Source organism: Sceloporus undulatus, chromosome 2, assembly GCF_019175285.1.
Source record: "Sceloporus undulatus isolate JIND9_A2432 ecotype Alabama chromosome 2, SceUnd_v1.1, whole genome shotgun sequence".
Classification (NCBI taxonomy): domain Eukaryota; kingdom Metazoa; phylum Chordata; class Lepidosauria; order Squamata; family Phrynosomatidae; genus Sceloporus; species Sceloporus undulatus.
Genome location: NC_056523.1, coordinates 176,848,189 through 176,869,080, shown reverse-complemented (window position 1 = coordinate 176,869,080; position 20,892 = coordinate 176,848,189). Strand labels below are relative to the sequence as shown.

The following is a 20,892-nucleotide window of genomic DNA, read 5'->3' as shown; positions in this document are numbered from 1 at the left end:
TGTGTTGTCTCTGAGAAAGAGTTGCTCAGCTGCTTAGCCTTGTTGCCAAGGTGATGGTAGATGATGGCCACCAGCAAATGTGAGTAATCACACTGAGGAGGTGTCCATAGAGGTGAGAAGGAGTGTCTCTTGGTCTTAGATTCGTGTTGCTGTGACTGAGGCCATTTTGGGGGGCGGGGTTGGATTCAGATCACCTCCGTGTCACTCAGGGGAGAGTGGACAATAATGATGTCCTCACCATAGGGTGTCTTCAGATGATGATGATGATGAAGGATGCTTCTACCAGGAGGACGTTTTGCACAGAAGATAGCTGTGTCCAGCTGGCCAGATATGACCAGGGTCACTTTAGGCTGCTTCTCATTTGTGGGTTTGATTTGGAATTGCCATACTGGGGTGTGTGTATGAAAGAGGATGCTGTGTGTTATTTCAGAAGCAAAGGACTGTATTTAACCAAGGCAGTGACACCCTTGATGGCTTCTTAACAACATGAATATTGTTTCCTTTCCCTCAATAAGCATTATTTTTATGGCACAGTTGTCCCACAGTGAGGTGTTGGGCTATTTGGGGGTTACCTAGGAGATGCTCTTGTGTTGGACCAGACTGTGGTACCAAGGTTAGACTCATTAAAGGAGGCTATCTCAGCATCCTTTGCAACATCAGATCGACACAGACCAAATTGAGGGAGAAGCAGCAAGCTCAAAACCAGGGAACATAATCTCTGCAGCAAACGGTTCTCTTGTTCATTGTGCTGAACAAGAACTCTGCTGATTTTACAGGTTGCTTCCTGAGCCTTGCATGGGAGGCAGGCGGAGTGGTACAAGCAAGGTGTGTGCAACTGCCTGGTGCATTAAATGGACGTTTGGGGTTCTAGAGAGATGAGGATGAAGTGGATCAGATGACATGTATTTGACAGTGGAGGGGTGTAGGGTGCTTTTTTCCTCCTCTGATTGGTATGCAGGCAATAAATTATTAAAATAATGGGATTTTTTTTTAAGATCCAAATACCAAGCCATATGGACATTAATAGTGGTGCACTGCTGTGTGGAGATGTGAACGTTTAAACAGAAATTGGCAGGCTTTATGAGTATGTAGGGATTTGAATTCACGCAGAGGTCAATACTGGGTATGGAGGTTAATAACTTAAGACTCTCAATTTGCTTTCTTTTTCTTATTTTATAAAAAAGTCAAGTTTCTAGCCCTTATGGGGGGAAATTGCATGTCCATTTTGCTAGCAAGAGTCATTCCTTGTACACTGTATGGAGCATTTTATTTTCACTTTTCTTTGTGGCTTATCTCATGAGTACCAGTTGCCTTCCTCTCCTGCTGCTCTTCCATTCCTAAAGACAAGCACCATTGCTCAGCAGTAGAGCACATGGTTTGCATGCAGAAGGTCTCAGACTCAGTCCCTGGCATTTTCTAACCCATAAGAATGAGGCAGCAGAATATAAGGAAAACCTCTGCCTGAAATCCTGGAAAGCTACTGGCAGTCAGAAAAGACAGCGCTAGGTTAGATAGACTTGGCTTAAGGCAGTATCTTTTTTCTTTGAGGAATTCCTGTAAAAAATGGGGACATGATTAAGTCTCACGAATGAAAAATTAATAAATACAAGCAATGTATAAAGCTTATTTATATATATCAATGTGTTACTAATTTTTAATTTCTCTTGGTGAAGTCCAGTGCTACTCAAAGTAGAGGTATCTGGAGCCTTGTTGGCTGTGGGTCCCTGGCAGATTTCCAGGAAAGAAAGAAAAAGTTGAAGCCCATGGGCACAAATCTCGCGCCAATTCCTGGCACGCTGGAAAGCAATACTTGCTGGTCACCCACATCAGATAGCCTGAGAACCACTAGTATGGTTTAACTCAAGGAACCTTTTGTTTTTTTAGTCTGAGAGTACAGAATTCAACTTCACAAAAGCTTCTTTTTCTTTTTTAGTAGGGTAGTTCACATTCCAATGATGGACTGGGCCAAAGGCAAAAGGATGGGACCAGAAATGTCATCATAACTTAGCTTAAACACCTTACTTCTAATAAATAAACTTTAGGGGTGGCATTTCAGCCTTTTAGAATGGGAATAGGGAATCTGTACAAAAGCTGAGAAACCACCAGATGGTGGTGTGCCATGAGAAGAGATGCATTTGAGGGCCTCCAGAGGGGCTGGATTTGAACCTAGGGTTTGAGATTCTGCACCCCTATTTTAGGCTTATAAAACTACCATGAGAATGACCAGATTAATGGGGGAAATAGGTTCCCTCAACTAATAAATGTACGTTATGATAAACAGGGTAAGGTGTCACATTTAGAAGGATGGCTCCCAGTTATCTTAGGCCTCTTCTGCATACTACACTACACCATTATAACGCTTGGATACCACTTTAGCTGCCGTGGCTGCATCTTATGGAATCCCAGGATTTGTAGCCTTGTGAGATATTTAGTAATCTCTTCCAGAGAGCTCTAGTGCCTCATCAAGCGATGGATCCTAGGATTCTTTAGAGTGCAGGCCTGACAGTTAAAATGATATCAAACTGTCATAATGGTGCATTGTGAAAGAAACATTGTCATTAGTTCTCTAAGCATGGATCTTTCCAATATTTTTTTAAAAAAATGTCTTTTCCTTCTGGCTGGCATACTCAGAAAGCTTGATTATGGGCTAGGTGGTTCATCAGCCTATCAAAGTATGGTTTCCCTTCTGCTTTTGATGTGTTGCTGTTGCAGAAGGATTGGGAGAACTTCTAGCCAGAGGGCCTATTCTTTTAATTGCTCTCTGAAGTGAGAGGTTAATTGCAGTGGAAAGTTAGATTAAAGGGTATATTTCGGAAAGCAGGAATTACTGCCCCCCACTGATCTGCAAAAACAACTCTTCATTCCCACTCTTCTGTTAATATGAGACATCCCTGCGAATCTCTGTAGTGCAGGGAAGAGCTGTTCTGCTTATAGGGTCATATTTTGGCATTCAATTCTCCTTGACAACAGAGAGCTTCTAGTAATTAGGAGAATGTGGAGAGATGGAAGGGGTGGGATCAATTGACCTTCATCCTGGGAGGCCTCTTAGAAGACTAAGGAGTTTAGTCTGCTCTTCTGTAGGAATATAAGCATGCCACAGACTTAAAACGGACTTGTCATCCCCTTCTTCTCAGGAACCACATAGTTCTAGTGAAGGGATCTGAGGAGATCTCTTAGCAGAGAATTCACAGCATCCTACACTGACCTGCAATTCCAAGAGCTCTTTGGAAGAAACCAAACATGCAGGGTGATCAATGCCCTCAGGGAACAGTGGCTTTTTGAACAAGAAGGGAAAAGGTACTGTGTTGGAAATTCTCAAAACATTTGTTGTGCCCCCAGGTCAAGAGGAATTCCATATATGTCTCTTCCAGTAGCTTTGGAAATGTTCAGAAGTGCATTTCATACACCCTTTTTAAAAAATTGCAAGAAATATGCATGGTGTCATTAATACCTTAGTAATCACTAGAGAAGAAGATTGATGGGAGCCCTGTGCAGTTGTTTTCTGCTGTGGAAGCAGAACTGAAAGTTTCTTCATTTTTGAACATTTATGTTTTCAGTGTAGGACTGAAAGAACAGGTAAGAAGAATCCATCCTCTGGAACCTTGGTATTTGGGAGATTGGTAGTTTTAAAGCTGGCCTGGACAACTGTTTTATTATTAATTTATTTATTAAAAATTATACTCTCCTATCTGAGCGGCTGACATTCTGTAAAATACCATTGTTTTCATGGCCCATGAAGTATCACACTAGCTAAGAATAGCAGCCTATTGAGTCCTCCTGCAGGTTGCTCAGCCTGCAGGAGGTAAAGGGAGGAAGCCTGTATAACTCCCAGTGCTCTGTGAGCTGCTGAATCTGGAGGGTTGAGATATTTTTCAGACTGAAAAGCCCTATTTGAATTCTTGACTACCCACTTCTCTTACACATATGAATGTTGTTAATACAGGATGAAATGTAGAAGGGAGCAAACTAAATGTACACTTTTGGCACTGTCTGATTTTGCTCACATTGATTTTAATATATGTTGCAAGGGACTGGAGAAAAAGTCAATTTAAATACCTCCTGTAGGGGAAAAAACCAGGCACCCATAGCCCCTTTGAATAGCCAAGTCTGAATGAATAATTTTGCTTTGGGTGGCCATATTCATTTGGGAGCAACATCAGCAGCTCCTGGGAAATCCAAGGTACTGTCAAGCCTTTGATATCCAGTCTTCCTTTGTGATGAGAACTTGGTGTCCAGATGCATGCTGTTTTTGGGAAGCGAGCCACGGTTCTTCAGTTGCTTCTTAAATATACATCAGTCTAGGGAATGTTCCCTTGTGAGAGGAGCCAATTCTTTCTATAGCTTTTTCTGTTGCTTTGCCCAGACAGGCTGCCTGGAATTACTGATACCTCTTAGAACTGCTGACAATGAACTGGGTGTAGTTTCTCTCATGAGGATAACAGCACTATTTACTACTATTGACTACTGGCAATCTTTTATCCCTCTGAAATAATGTTTGCTATTTTCCTTTATACAATCAGAAAACTGAGGCACAAACCTGTTAAGGCAGCCTTAGTCCCTATTTGAGGGTCTTTCAGGTCACTTGGCAAGCTAAGGGACAGCACTGAGCAGTCCCAATCCCACTGTTCCTACATTTTGCCACTATGGAGGTTGTCACTATATGTGAACATGTCTCTCTTGAACCTTGGTTGGTTTGTAAAGGCCTAGAGAGCACATCTTAAGTCTGAACGTGCCTAAGTGCCTAAGATCTAGGGAGGGTTTGTGGGATCTGTGGACTCTTTGAGAAGCACAACAACTTCAACCATCCCTAACCACTACAGTGCTCATTCTGGATGGGGCTGGGTGGAGTTGTAATCAGGAGTATCTAGATTACTGCAGTTTCTTCACCCTTAGCCTAGGCTAATATGCCACTACAAACTCTTTAGTCTTTAATATGGTAAAGGATTCTTGGGGTTTGGCATGGAGAGCTGATATGGCTAGTCTTCTCTGATATGCCGGTGACTCTAAGTGAAATCATGATTTGCAGCCTAAATAACTGCTTTGTACCACAGTGGGTAAATTCAAGGTTTCACAGCACTTTATTAGCCACCTCTTGCAGTGTGCCAGTTCCAAGGAGCTGGGGAATACACAAAGGCCAGGTGATAGCATCTATTGAACCAATTTCTGTTGTGCAGAAGACATATACCAGCTTTATCAGTAGCTTGCCCTCCTTTGGTATGTGCCTCCCAACTCTGTTAGTTTAGTTTTGTCACTGGCCATGGCTTCTTGGGCAATGTGGGAAGGGCAACATATGCTGTGTCATGGCATGTGGCCCCAGCCCTGTTCTACCCCCTCCAAAGCTGTCACACCTGAATATTTTGAGACACCTGATTTGAAAAAGAAATGCTTCCACATGAGTAGTTTCTGAAGGCCTCTAGGAATGGCAGTTTACATTTATACAGCTCCCAAGCCAAAAAATGTTCCATGGCATATCTTCCAACTGTCCTAATTTAGTAAAGGGAGTGCCGATTAATCCTCTGTCATCCCACTTTTCTAGTTCCTTTTAAAATGTCCTAGTTTCTCTCCCCTCCTATTTTCTCCATTTGTCCTCTACAGTGATGTTACTAGGGGTATGTGTGTATGTGTGTGTGGGGTGCACATTGCACCAGGTAACACCTAATAGGGGGGTGACACCACTACTCCTCAAAAACCTACCTTTTGGTAGAAACAGGCTGTTGCATTCATCTGCTTCCTTTTAAAATGCTTTAAGAGGTGGTGAGAGTGGGTTGAAGATCAGTGGAAGGACAAAGGAGAGCCCCCCCCCCCCAATTTTTAAAATTAAAATTTCAAATGTCAACATTTTAATTTAAAAATATTTTTTGAAATGTTAAAGTTTAAAAATTCTTTTAAAATTTTCTTTAAAAACATCACATTTTAACCAAATGTTCACTATACATGTGTAAATACATTTAGGTTGTGCATATGATATTGCAATTTGAATGTATAATTTTAATTTTGCTAGTTGTTTATGTCACAACTATCAGCATTACATTCAGTGGTATATGGGAATTACAATTTACGAGTAACATTAGTGCAGAAAAGCATTACTAAGGATTATATATGGTGTGAAATGGGAGGAAGTCAATGGGGAGGTGACACTATGAGTTACCACACTGAGTGACGCCAACACTATGGATGCTACTGGTCCTCTGGTTACATCAGTTGCTGCAAATTGAGTTCAAAGTACAGAAATAGTTTGCACTCAACTAACTAAACAGAGGGAGAGGAGAGAAGGGGACAGGTAGCCCTCCTTTCCCCGTAGGCTCAAGCAAAAGACAACTGCAGCAGCCACCTCTGCTAGTTTGTGTGTTTTTCCTCATTAATAACTTTCTCCATCTTGACCGCACTCTGATGTTCTTGGGCCACATGTGTCCCAGTTTTCATCTGTGAAATGTTGGAGAGTATACCATGGAAACTTGGAAGTATAAGCAGGTCACTGGTTTTGTTTTTAGTCCTCAAACAGGGATGGCGTGGTTCTCCCAAAGGTGTAAAAATTGGCCCTTGCATCCATCACAGTTGCATACTCCTGATGCAGTTTTCACATTAACTGTCGTGGGTTTCTACAGGGAACCCAGGACATAGTACTTTCCATGAATTGGATGCTGAGAATTCTCTCTAGGAATCCACCCCTCCTTTTCACTGCTGCAATTCCCAGAGCTTCCTAAGTGAGCAAGAAGCTATTAGCAACTTAATCCCATGCACATACATCCAGGTGTTAAAATATTTATATCCATTTCTATATAATGAAGTCTCTGGGCAGCATACCAGTAAAATAAATTTAAACAATGTATAGCAATTGAAAGATTTAGAACAGTAAAGAAAAATTTAAACAGACCGAAAGCATATTAAATGTTTTAACAAGCTGAAACAAGCTGAAACAAGTTAAAAACCATGTGCATTTTTGGATTTGGAGGAAATTCTTAGGCCCCAAAGGCTTTAATATAATGACATGTTTTACTTGATGCTGACTTGAAGCCAACATAGGTGTCAGTCAAGCTTGGAACTAGAAAGCATTCCTTAACTTGGGCACTAGGGCAGAGAATGTCCTTTCCCACAATCCACCCAGGGCATTTCCTCACCGGTGGCACACAGAAAAAGGCCTCTCCAACAGGCTTCATTTTCAGACTGGTATACATAGGGATGGCATACAAAGGGACTGGCATAAAAGTGTTCCTTCAGATATCAAGATCCTAAGTTATTTAGAGCATTAAATACCACCACTAGCCCCTTCAATTCAGTCCAGAAGTCTCTTGGTAGCCAGTGCAATTCCTTTTTATTTTACAGTCGGCCCTTCTTATACACAGATGTTTTATACACAGATTCAAGCATCCACGGTATGAAAATGTTCAAAAAAAGTATAAATTTCAAATATTAATCCTTCTGGGGAACTATTTAGTTTGTAGGGCAGAACTGTCTGGACATCAGGTTGGTTAACTTCCTGGGGATGGGAGTTGAGCACATCTGAAAGCCAGTGTGGCATAGTGGTTTGAATGTTGGATAATGACTCTAGAAACCACGGCTGGATTCCCAGCTCAGCCATGAAACCCACTGGGTGACTTTGGTCAAGTCAAATGCTCTCAGCCTCAGCGGAAGGCAAAAGCAAACTTCCTTCGAACAACTCTTGCCAAGAAAACCGCAGGGTTGCCATAAGTCAGAAACAACTTGAAGGCACACAACAACAACAACAACCCTACTGTTGTGCCACCAAATTTCAGCATCACAACAGCAGAAATAAACAAATAAGTACAAAAGTGCCACCAGCTGCTGCTCTTTATGGTGTTACTTTTTCAGTTTGTATCCACAGAAACAATATCTTGCGAACTCTGATGCAAATTGTTCTAATGCAGTGTTCTGTTTTGTCAAAGGTACATGTTGTGAGAACAGGTTAGAACAGAGCACATATGCCAGAGCTATTACCCTGGGAATCAGGGTTCATCTGTATCTGTGGTTTCTAAGGACATGCATTGTTTTATTGTTAAAAGGATTTCATTTTACAGGCTTTTCTTTCTTGCACAAAGTCAAAAGCATTTAGGAGCAATCAAGTGATCTCTAGAATTATTTATCAGGATGGAAATGTTCTTAAGGTACATTTTTAACATGGCCAAATGTTAACTGAATGTGAATGTTGTAACTCCACAACACATGTCAGGTGCGTTACAATATGCAGGTGATGGATGAGACAGTATTCAACAGCAAGAAACAATATGGCAATTTGATTTTTTTTAAAAAAAATCAAAAGTAAATGGTTCCTTCTCATGTAATATTTGTTATCCTAACATATGAATGCCAGGGATCAATGACAAATATGTTGGGGTAACAAGAGCCATTGTGGCATAGTAGTTTGATTGTTGGACTACAGCTTTGCAGACCAGGGTTCGATTCTCAGCTCAGCCATGAAACCCATTGGGTGACCTTGAGGAAGTCACACACACACAGCCTCAGGGGAGGGCAATGGCAAACCTCCTCTGAACAAATCTTGCCAAGAAAATTGCAAATAAACCTATTTTCAAAAATCAATAGTATACTTCCAGTTGCCCACCCCATCATATACATGTTTCATTTGGGATGAGGCTCATTATGAGCAGAGTCATGGGTTCTTTATGGCCCTGTCATTTCTGTGATCTCAGAGCCATATCAGCAGGTGATTGTGGATTGCAAATGTCGAATCATTCACTTCTAGAAAACATACCCAGGGGTAGCCATGCTGGCTATATAACAAAGTACAATAACATTCCAAATCCACAAAACAGTATATGCACAATATACAGTTTGCAAGCTTTTGAAGCTCCATTGGCTCACCAGGTGAAGGTGTTCAAAATCATACAGGAGAGAAGGAAATGATGATGTTAGTTATAGGCCTGCATTTTGTAAGGATATGAAGGGACAATTTTGGTAACATTTTGACAAAATGCAGGCCTGTGACTAACATTGTCATTTTTTCCTTTCTTTCTCCTGTGTGATTTTGAACACCTTTGCCTGATGCGGAAGCCAGTGGAGCTTCAAAAGCTTGCAGCATCCATATTGTGAATTTTGGTTGGTCACATAAGGGTGTCAACTGTTTTGTGGATTTGGGTTGTTACTGTAATTTACTCCTAGAATTATCTCACTGTACAGCTATGCAATGTCACATGACATATAAGAGAGAGACATATGAGAGAGATTACCAGTGAGTGCGTACTCAATAGGAAGGTGTGGGCAGTCCCATCTCCCTGGCAATATAGCTGTAAGGCAAGGGTGCGGAAACTCTTTCAGCCAAAGGGCTTTTGAATTTTAGAGAAGTTCTCAGGGGACATATTCTACTACAGGGCAGAGCAAAAAGGTGGGACCCAAACTGCCAACATATTTTAGTGTAAAGCCTTTGCTGCTTGTAACTAAGGCGCAGGAAAGGCATTCCAGTGATTTAAATTCATCCAGGGAGAGGCATGATGTACAAAAATTGTGAACCTCAGTCCTCCCACAAATGCTGCTGTCATGGTGCGCAAGTAGGTGTGGCCATCTTGGGAAGTCCAGAGCACTGGATTATAATCCCAGGAGGGCTATATTCTCATGAACTCCAGAACAAAGTTGGTGGAAGAGTTGGAGGCTCGTGCCTCTCTTAGGAGTCTATCAGACAAGGGAAATTGGAAGTATAATCCAATGGCAATCCAAACACAATCATGAGGTTTCACGTTATTGCGTGATAGACTACCACACGCAATTTTGGGCAATGGCAAGCTATTTTTGGGCAATGAGAAGTCAGTTTGAATGCAATTTGCTGAACTAGCAAATTCACGTGAATGCATTCTGGCCCCACTTTCTTTTCATTTGAAATTAAGAGAAATTCCTCCTGTGTGATAAACTCCTCTGACTAGGATGGAAAGCTGAGCCCCCTCCTCCCCCATGATCTGGCAAAGCATTAAGACTCCTTTCCTCCAGGGATGTCACTAGGGGGATGCGGGCAATACCAGGTGACATCCTCAGGGATGTGTGATATCATTGCTCTGAAAACATCTGCATTTTGGCAGAAATTTGCCTGCCTCTCTTTAAAATGCTGAAGAAATGGTGTGAGTGCAGCAAGGCTGAGCGGGAAGAAAAAGGAGAGCCTCCAGATTTTTTTTTAAAAATTAAATTTTAAGTTTTAACATTTTTTATATTCTTAATTTTTTTTAAATAAATATTCTTTTAAAATTTTCTTTAAAAACATCACGTCTTGCCAAATTTTCACTTTAACCACATGAAACAATGTCCATGTAAATTCAGTGAGGCTGTACCTATGATACAGTAATTTAAAGGTGTAATTTTAATTTTGCTAGTTGTTTATGCCACAACTGTTGAGTGAAATATGGGAATTATGATTTATGGGTGGCATTAGTACAAAAAACATTACTAAGGATTCTGTATGGTGTGGTATGCCATAGGGGTTTGCCAAAAAAGGGGTGTGCCATAAGTCAGAAACAACAATTAACTTCATTTATACCCCTTTCCCTCCCCCTTTCCAAGAGGCAGCTTGCTACTACTGATTCAGACCATTTTACTTTGCAGCCTCATACTGCTTGCATGGGTCAGCAGTGCCTCTGCAGGGCAGTGAGGGTAGCCAGTCTTTTCCACCCAATCCCTGCTACTGATCAGAGCTAGGGTTTGCGGCATGCGGTGCCTTTTGCTTTGCCACTGAGCTATGACCCATTCCCAAGCTACTCTAGTCTCTAGCAATTTATTGCTACTGCTGCTGATGAATGGAGTTTGTGAACTCCACAATCTGGCCTCATTTATTGGACAGTTTTATTGGCATATTAGATCAAACAGCAACTCTATGCAAGCTCAGAAAAACAGCAAAAGGAAGTACCATTCTGGTCTTTTCTTTTTTAAGGTTTTTAATTCTTCAATGTCAACTTATGGCAACCATATGAATTTCACAGGGTTTTCTTATTCAAGGAATCCTCAGGTCTTGCCAGTTCCTTCCTCTGAAATATAATGTACAACACCTGGTATTCATTGACAGACTCCCATCCAATACTAACCAGGATTGACCCTGTTTAGCTTTCAAGATCAGACAGAGATCTGGTGTCTTTAGGATATTTAGACCCCGGAACAGCTTGAAGGTCACATTTTCCATCTTCTTTTCTAGTTCTTTGACTGCTAAAAGGAAGATTTGATAATGGGTGAGCAACTTCCACTTAAATAATGAAATACTAAAGTCAAATCCCCTGTGCCATAATGTTTCTAATTTTTGTCTGTAAGTGTAAAAACTGGACAGTGAAGAAAGCTGCCAGGAAGAAGATCAAGGCCTGTTACAGACAGCCAAAATAAAGCTGCTTCGAGTCACAGTCGAGGTATGGTGTTTAAATTATGCATGTGTCCTAAGAGTCCAGAACCTGCACCAAAGCCACGCTCCAGTCCTTAAGGCTGGAGCATTTGGCTAGTAAAAGGAACTGCACAAGGCAGTTCTCTATTTTGAGTTTTTTCAAGGTTGACCATGCCTTGAGTGGCCCATCCACTTGTTTATGGTCAGTCAATAGTGACGGCTACATGCTCCTGTTTTTCGCCATGATTGTATTAGCGTATCACGGAGGTAATCATCACGAGATTCATATCCACAGTCCAAACCGCTATTCTCGGCTATTTATTCCATTAAATTATATAGACATCAGTATAAAAGGAGAAAAGACAACATATCACAACCATCCTTAGGGCTGGAGCGTGGCTTTGGTGTGACTTCTGGACTCTTAGGATGCACGCATCATTGAAACACCATACCTCCACTGTGACTCGAAGCAGCTTTATTTTGGCTGTCTGTAACAGGCCCAAGTTATTTGAAATGTGCTGGAGAAGAGTTTTATGGATACTGTGGACTGCTAAAAAGACAAATACTGTAAATGGGTCCTGGAGCAAATTAGACCTGTACTCTCCCTAGAAGCACCGGATGCTGTCATACTTTGAAAATAGCATGAGATGACATGACTAATTAGAAAATACAATAATGCTTGGTAAAGTAGAAGGCAGTAGGAAAAGAGTCACATCAGCGGGACTGATTTAATCTATGACCCTGAGTCTGCAAAACCTGAGCAAGGCACTTGGTGATCAGGTCTCTTGGAGGTCTATCATTTATTAGGTCATCATATGTTGAAGGTAACTTGACAGCAAAACCAGCAATAATTTATAATAATAGAATCTTAGAGTTGGAAGGAATCACAAGGGCCATCTAATCCAAACGCTTGCCATGCAGGAATCCACAACTAAAGCACTCCTGAAAGATGCCCAACTTCCAACTTCTGTTTAAGGACCTCCAGAGATGGAGAGCCCACCATCCCAGGAAGTCTATTCCAACTTCTACTGAAGTCTCTGAATCCAGAGTATGACTCCACAGGATTAAAAAAACAAAAACATCCCACTAATTTAAAAGCAATGAAATATCTGCTTGAGATGTTTCTTAAGAAAACCAAGTCTATGAGTCTCACAGTTTGGATTCTCTTGTGTTTTTGGTCCCTTCAGTTTTCCATGATTAGCACCAGCAAAGGAAGTTATGTGAAAATAAACAAAATACAGTGTGCATCTTTGCTTGGATTTCATAACTTGCAGAAATTAAGATTTCCCTTGGCTTGGGTTTTTGTTTGTTATTAAAGACGTGCATTTCTACAAGCAAAAGAAATGAGTCAATGGAATTTCGAGACACAGGGCCTATGTTCTTGAACCCACTTTGGTAGGGAATGATTAAGGAAGAACAGGCAAGATTCACATCCTGTAATTGTAAAGGGAATATTAAATAATTCCCCCCCGTTGCTCACTTCTGCTATTAAAAGTGCTGGAGGGTGATTCTGAGCGGCAATGCACTCAGCATTCAGAGCACCTCAGAATGGAAGGAGATGTCTGTGAGGGGCTCTGCGGTTAGCCGCACACACAGGGAGAACAGCACCATTTATCAGGAGCATGCCAGCTGCAGTTTCAAAGGAGATGCATTTTGTATTCTGCCTGTGGATGTTTTTATGGCCATTACGGGATGCCAAGTGGGTGAATTGTGGCATAGGCCAGTGCAACACGACAGCATGGTAGGTATCCAAGGTGGATAAATTTCATGATGAGCAAAGGTGTTCAAGAAGTGTTCTCTTTTTTTAAGGTACACTTTTTTAAAAAAAAGATGTAGTCTTTTCTTAAAATCGATTTTTAATAAGAATTTTCAATGCTTCTGGAGAAAAATGATAAAACAGGTTGGAAAATTTTAGCTGGGGATTTTTTTTAAAAAATATATGAATAATTCTAATTTATTCCTTGGAGAGGGGAAGACATTCTGTCTTTTTCTTTATTCTTCAAGAACAGAAAATGTATTTGAAAACAGAGGCAGGCACTCATCCATTGTTGCATCAGTAGATATCTGCTCTTGTGTGTCTGGGCCAGAGCACGTTGAGGCCTCAGAATAATGCATTTTGGACTAGAGCTTCCAAAATAGCCAATAGGTGAACTAGCTGATGGGTTCCGGGAACTGTAGTCAATGGGAACAGTGCTTGTCTTCCCGTGTCCCCTGCTACACTCTGAATTTAACATTCCTAGCTGCCTGTAGAAAGGATTGGTTAAAACATATGAATGTATGGAATTTTAAAAAATCATAGTTAGTTTTAAATTGTGAATGGAGCTGTGGTCCTATCTGTGTATGACTATGTGCCCACATGAGCCTGGCTGTCCTGGCACATCCTATTTCCCAGAATGAGGCTGTCATGAGCTTCCTTCAGTCCCTCAGTCTGTCTCATCTGTGCCATGGCTAGCTCTGTGTTTCTTTGGTTTTTGGAAGCAGTCCATATTTGGATTCTGAAAAAGAGAGTTGAACATATCTCCTCTTCAGACAAAATTGCTTTGAGCTGGGTGGATGGGTGCATACCAAATGCTGGGTTCTGTCTCTTGAAGCAGTGTCCCAGCCATCTTCATTTACCTTTTCTATGAATGAGCCAGTGAGGCCCCAAAACCTCCATTTGCCTACATGGACATAGGACAAATCTTCAGGCTTGCAGTGGGAAGCTTCCCAGAAATCCATAAACCTGTGACACACATGGGAGATGGCCACTGATTTGAAGTGTTTCCTTACCCCTCTCTTCTCATGTTTTTGCAGGCCCACCCTGGATCGATTCTCTCTCCTGCCTGCAATTAATACGAGTGGCAGGCAGGCATAGTGCCAACTAAGCCATCTTGTAATTTGCTCTCTTAGGTCCCACCTGACCTCTTGGTTTACATGATAGGGATGAAATACAGCAGCCTCTTGGCAAGGTTCAAATCCAAGTGCTATTGGTTGGCACACTTCTCTGAACACTTGGAGGGAGGCATGTAGCTGATCCCATTCCCTGGAGCACATCAATCATGCATCTGGAAATCAGTGGAAACCACACTGTGTGCCAAGTCTGTCAAGGTACTGGGTGGAATTAAGACTGGAAGAATGCTTTGCAACTGGGTTGATTATGAAGTGGTGGGCACTGGACAGGAGCGGTAGATAAGGTTGGACTATTTGGAATGAGAAAAGGGCTAGGTAATCAAGCATTTTAAAGCTAATGGGTAGTTTTAAGTATGCTTACATTAAACACAGATCTGGGGGAGAAATATTTTAAAATGCTTAGGGCCTGCTTGCATTTTTCATCATTTCTACAGAAAGGCTGCATATAAAGTGAAAATCCCTTCTTGCATTTCTGTTCAGTTAGTCACTTTCCCCCCATCCTCTGTATCAATTAGCAGTAGGTGAAACTTCTTTTCTCTTCCTTAAGAGTCTTCACAATATTTGAGCCAATTGATCTTTTAGAGACTGAACTCTACTTAGATAAATTGTGTGTGGGCTTTGGTATGTGGAGTGGACTGGTTTTACAAGAATCTTACTCATCCACCAGTGTTCCACCAACAGAATCCTGATTAGGAGTTGCCACAGCTACATAAGTCTTCAAAAATAGGTTGAGGGAGGGATGTGGCAAGTCTAGTTCTGGGCACCTTTACAATGTGTGTATGTTTGATTGCTAGGTTTCTCTATTCTAAGGGCATAGGTTATGCAATGATCGAAATTTAATAATGCCATGAAAATGGTAATATAGCTGTCCCATCTAGATGAAAATATATGAAGATCCAGGGTAAAAGAAAAATGTATCTCTCCTTTTCTCATCCCTCACATAGGAGGAAAAACTATGCTGTTGCTGCTTAGTCTTCCTTTTGGACAGCCAAGCCATCTAAAAATGGCTTATTACATTTCTGAGAATTGTTCAGGTTTATATTCCAGAGGAAGGAAGTCCCATGATTGTGGACCAGCTATTTGAAAGATGTTGTGGTACCAGTTTGCCATAGAGGCAGTGTAGTCAAGGGTCTTGACTGTAACATCTCTCTGGAAAGTGTGTACTACAAGACTCAAGGGGTTGTGCACTGGTAAAATTAAAGAACAGTGGAACACAAAGGGGAAGGTGCCTCTGCATTTAAGTTTTCATAGATCAAAACATATACTTTTTTTCTTGTGTCTACTTGGAAATAAAGATAGTGTAGGTCCAGAGCTTTTGGCTAATGTGTTTTTTGTGATCTAGACCTGTCCTGACACACTGTGCATTAGCTGAAACTTCTAAACCATTAGTCTGCAACTTATGGTCCTCTGACAGTGTTCGACTCCAACTTCCAGGAGACTTAGTCAGAAAAGTTAATGAAATGGGAAGCTGGGAGTTTCTGTACAGTGGTGTCTGGGAGGCCCAGGTTGCCCATCCCTCTTCTAAACAGACATCAAGATAGTCCATTCACAAAATCTGTTAATTTTACACTTCTTGTTGTTGTGTACCTTGAAGTAATTTCCAACTTATGGCAACCCTAAGGTAAGATTTGCTCAAAGGAAGTTTGCCTTTGCCTTCCTAAGAGGCTGAGAGTGTGTGTCTTGCCCATGGTCATCCAGTGGGTTTCGTTGGCTGGGTAGAAATTCAAACCCTGGTCTCCACAGTTGTAGTCTTGTGCTCAAACCACTACAACACACTGGCTCTCTGAATACTGTACACAGCCCCATCTGAAAACAGTGCTGAATTGTGTATCTAGAACAGTGGTAGGCCTCCTTCATCAGAAGACTGTTAGACTGCAGCTCCCATCAGCATTAATCACCATCACCAGTGGAGAGGGTTTATGGGAATTTCAATCCAACAATCCTAGGAGGACCACAATCACCCATTGCTGATGTGAAGAAATGTTCATATTGAATTGGCTGCTAGAATACCATTGTGTTCTTGGAGAAGTAGCTGAAGGAAGCCAGCAATTGATCTACAAATAGTCTGAATTATATGGCTCTCAGATGATGTTGGATTGTAAATCCCAGCATTCCTAACTGTTGCCTGTGCTGGCTAGTTTTACTGTGAGTTGCAGTTCGAAAACATTGGGAGGGCTACATGATTCCCAATCCTGTGGTAAGGAAGAGCTGCTTATCACATGGAGGTGCTGTCATCCCATGTAAAAAAAGTCTGCTGCCAGACACTCCTGGCATGCGCTCTCAGTGGTGTGGAAATCCTGCACCCTCTTGAGTCTTGTGATTCAAGCTTGCCAGACAATCTGGCCTAAGATCATGGGCATCCTTCCTCTGAAGAATTTCTGGATTGTAGGAAATATATCTTCTTTTCACAATTCAGATCCAGGGCAGACAAATTAAAGCATTTGTTCACAAAACGTATTAATTTCACTTCTGGAATTCATGACCATAAGACAGTGATGGTGAACCTTTTAGAGGCCGAGTGCCCAAACTACAACCCAAAATCCACTTATTCATTGCAAAGTGCCATGTCCCTCTGGCAGAGACGTAGCTAGAATTTTAGGAAGGGGGGGGGGGTCCAGACTAAGTGCCATCATTATAATGGGGCTTGAGTGTGGCAGCGCAGCAGCACACACCATTCATTTTTCTAATGGAAGGGGGGGGGGGGCGCCCCCCCAGCCCCCCCCCCGGCTACGTCCCTGCCTCTGGCTTTCTAGTAACAAACTCTGTGCTGGGGTGAAGGCACATGTGCCCACAGAGAGGGTTCTGAGTGCCACCTCTGGCACGCGTGCCATAGGTTCACCATCACTGCCATAAGATATGGTGATGACAATAAAATTCAACACCTTTTAAAAAAGGTTTAGAATTATATGTGCAAAATCAGGAGACTAAGTCTCTTTCCATGCTGGTTAAACAGCCCAGCCACAGCATATTTTTTGTCAGAGGGTAGAAAAATTAAACTTTGGAATACAACTCTTAGAATCTGCTAGCCATCATGATAGCTGGTTCTGTTTTCTGAGTACACCATATGGCTGGGATCATCAGATACAAGGAGCAGGTGGCTGTTGCTACTTTGTGTTGCTCTGTGAACTTACAGAGTGGTTTATCCTCTGCCCCAAACAGAGTGCTGAGTGAGGTGATCTGCTTCAGCAAGGCATTATGCATGATAAGATGCTCTATCAGTGGTCTTCAGACTTTTGGGCTACTTCTCCCTTTTCTTTTGGGCCACAACCTTAGCACAGGGTATCAAATTTGAAAGCTCCTTTTTGCTGCTACTTCTCCTTTGCTGCCATGTGCTCTAATTCTTCATCCCATCCATGCTTCAAAAAGCCACTGGTTCTCCTTTGGTTGAAAGCCCCCCTGCTGTCCCCTTTTTCCTCACTTCCCCCTTGGATCTTTCTACTGCCTCCTGGATCTTTCTACTGGCCGCCTACTATGGGAATTACTGTTGTAGATGGTGCAACCACAGGCTGAAACAGTTGCTTGTGTGTTATATGGGCACCTTCGTATAGTGAGAGTTGTGCAAATTGGGATATTTAAAAATACTGACTGAAAAATTGAGCTTAATATGAAGCATCTTTGAAGGGGTGTGTGTGTGTGTGAGAGAGAGAGAGAGAGAGAGAGAGGTTTCTCAGATTGTTAGTATGAACTTGAATCTTAATGGTGTTTTTAGTAAAAGCAGATGTTGTCTGAGGGCTAAAGTGCATGGTACATTAAATATGTCACATGCAGTTTAGGATAATTCACTTTTTTTGTACTCATGGTCCCTGATCTAGATTGGAACTCTCACCTACAAATAGGGGAGGTTTAAATCTTCCCACCAAACTTTTCTTCACATTCCTGTATTCATGTGCTCAAAAAAATGTGAGCTGTGGCAGGGAAAGCATTGGCAGAGACCCCAGGTGATTAGATCCTGCCCTAAAGAAAGTGCACAGTTTAAAAAACAACAATAGGGCACTGCAGCTCTCAGAATCCCCCAGACAAACCCTGAAACCAATAACACAGAGAAGGTTTTTTGAGAAACAGAGTGTCTACTTTTGATCAGACTAAGAAAGGTACACTGGAATTAGAATCCTACTTAGGTGCTAAACTTTCCATGTGTGCCAGCCCTCCTTTCCCGTCCTTCCTGCTCACTGTCTTTGTTCTGAGCACATCACATTTGAAAAATGCCAGAGCTCATTTCCTGAGTTGTTTCAGGATGTTTTGGCTACCCTGGGCCGTTCTCACTACTTGAGTCTGATTTGATATGATACAATTTCATCGTCCTGCCAGAAAATATAATAGTTTTTTAAGCATCCTGCTCTCTGGGGACTTGGTTTGCTGGAGGGGGAAATCTTCTTAGCCACCCTCAAGCGTGGTTGGTCAAAGCAAGCTAGGGAGTCCTGATTGCAAAGGGGATTGCTGGAGTGTCTAAGGGCCAATGGGAAGATAAAGAGTTCCTTCCTGCTGTGGTTTCCAAACATGAAACTTCTACAGGAAAGACCGGAGGCCAGCTGTGGGAGCTTTCTGGGTGGTTCCATAACCTGAGGAAGGGCCAGTAGGTGTGTGAAGAAACTTCAGGCCAAGAAACTACAGAGGACTTGAAACAGGGTCCTTTCAGTGTTGGGAACTGACAAGTGGAAATTCTCCTGATCCAGCTGTGGATCAAATAGCAGGGGTGAAATTGTCTGAGTACTCCTTTCTGTCAATCACCTTTTGAATTTTTCCTCCAGTTCCTCACCATGGTGTGCTTATGCTGCTCCAGAGTGTGCTTCTGATAGATTTTCTAAGTAGCCTTAAGCAGGTCACTGTATCATGTACTTCTCCCTTGCTACCCGTCCGTAATAGAGGTACAATGATTTTGTTTATGATTTATTTATAAGTTACATTTCTATCTGACTTTCTTTTCACTTAAGACTGATGAACAACAGGATCACTACTAGGGTTTAATTTCTGATTTTCGCCCAATAGTGATAAGGCTGCTTGGGTTATTGTAGCACTGAAAAAAATACATGTTGAAATTATTGTGCACCTAGACCACCACAGTTTCCAATCTGACCTGCAGCTATATTCTCTTTAAAGAAGTGCTCCCTACACTACATGCTGAAAGTGCCAGACAGGCCTCCTCTCACTAACCACCCAGTGAGGCGGGCTAAGACTTCTCAAGAAAGAACAAAAGAGAATTTAAGGGTATCACCATGTAATTTGCTGAGCATAATCCTGTGTGGGAAATGAACCTTTTGCCATTTATCTCTCTAGACGGTTCAAAAGTGTACAGTATGTGCTTCTAAATATCCTCTTCAGGAAGGCCTACAATGGCCTGTGAAAATAGTATCTGATGGTTTGTTAGTGTTGTGTGCCTTCAAGTTGTTTCCAATTGATGGTGATCCTATAGCATGTTTTTTTGGGGGAGGGGGTTGGCAAGATTTGTTCAGAGGGGGTTTGCCACTGCCTTCCTATGAAGCTGAGAGAGTGTGACTTGCCCAAGGTCACCCAGTGGGTTTCCATGGCCGAGGTGGGACTCGAACCCTGATCTCCAGAGTCATAATCCAATGCTCAAAGCACTACGCCACTCTGGATCTGGTGATTCTTCTTGTTAAATTGCAAATAATGGAAATCCAGACTGATTAGAAGTAGGGTTTTGTTGAAAGTTTGCCAGTGAACATTTTCATCAGAAAACAGAGTGCGCTGAGTTTCCATGAACATGCCTTCACCCTGGTGAGCCTGCTTGTAGCATGCTCCCTGCTGATGCTTCAGAACTATTTTGCCCCCCCCAAAATCAATTTTCACCCAAAGGGCAATCCACATTCTCTGGGGTTAAGAGCACAGGACCCCCATGAAAGTGGGAAAACCAAAATAAAGAAAAACACTATGTTTTTTAGCTGAGAGGACACCTCTCTAGGTATCTCTAGGTCCTCCAGCACAACTCTGTAGTTAATATCCACTGGAATTTGACCATAGATGTATGCTGGAGGATCTACAAGTGCCTAGAGAAGAGTTTTCTCTCAGGATCTCTAGGTCCTCCAGTGTGACTCCATGGTTAACTTCTGGTAGAGTCATACTGGAGAACCTAGAGATTCCTGGAGTCAACATATTAATCAAATCTGTGAATAATCAAATCCGCAAAAGTCAAAGCTGCAAATGTGGAGGGACAACTGTAATTTGATTTTATTACATGAAGAGCTCATGAAGGGCAAACAAAGCTATTCAGAGTGAGGGCTATATTCCTTTTACTGCATCATCCTCATCCTGAATATTCATGTTATATTGACTCTCCCTCAAAAATCATGAACAAAAAGGGATAAGCAAGTTATCACAGGAGTGGGGGCAGTGTTATAAAAATTGCCTCATTTTTGGGGGGCGGGGGGAGAGACAAAGTCCAATCAAAGTAGTGTGTGCTGGGTGGAAGCTTCTGTCTTTCTTAACTACTCTTTCCCAGCTCTGATGCCATTACAACAAATAGTAGAAAAGAAAAGGTGTTAATGGGTGATTTAAATGAATGTTATGCTCTTTGCTAAAATAAAAAATAAAAAACTGAAGGCAGATGGTTAGGTGCCCACATTTACTGCCTGCCACTGTTTAATGTCCTTTTCTTGAAGGATAAATGATTTCCCTGTAACTGCAAAGTTATCTATCTATATTGGGTGACAAAAAGCAGGGATTTATCC

The 20,892-nt window shown here is 41.9% G+C and overlaps 1 protein-coding gene across 2 annotated transcripts in view; it reads left to right on the top strand.

Annotated features, from left to right (window-relative positions):
* Nucleotides 1-20,892, top strand: part of AGAP2 (ArfGAP with GTPase domain, ankyrin repeat and PH domain 2) — an 84,575-nt gene that overhangs the window by 2,556 nt on the left and 61,127 nt on the right. The window lies entirely within an intron of this gene.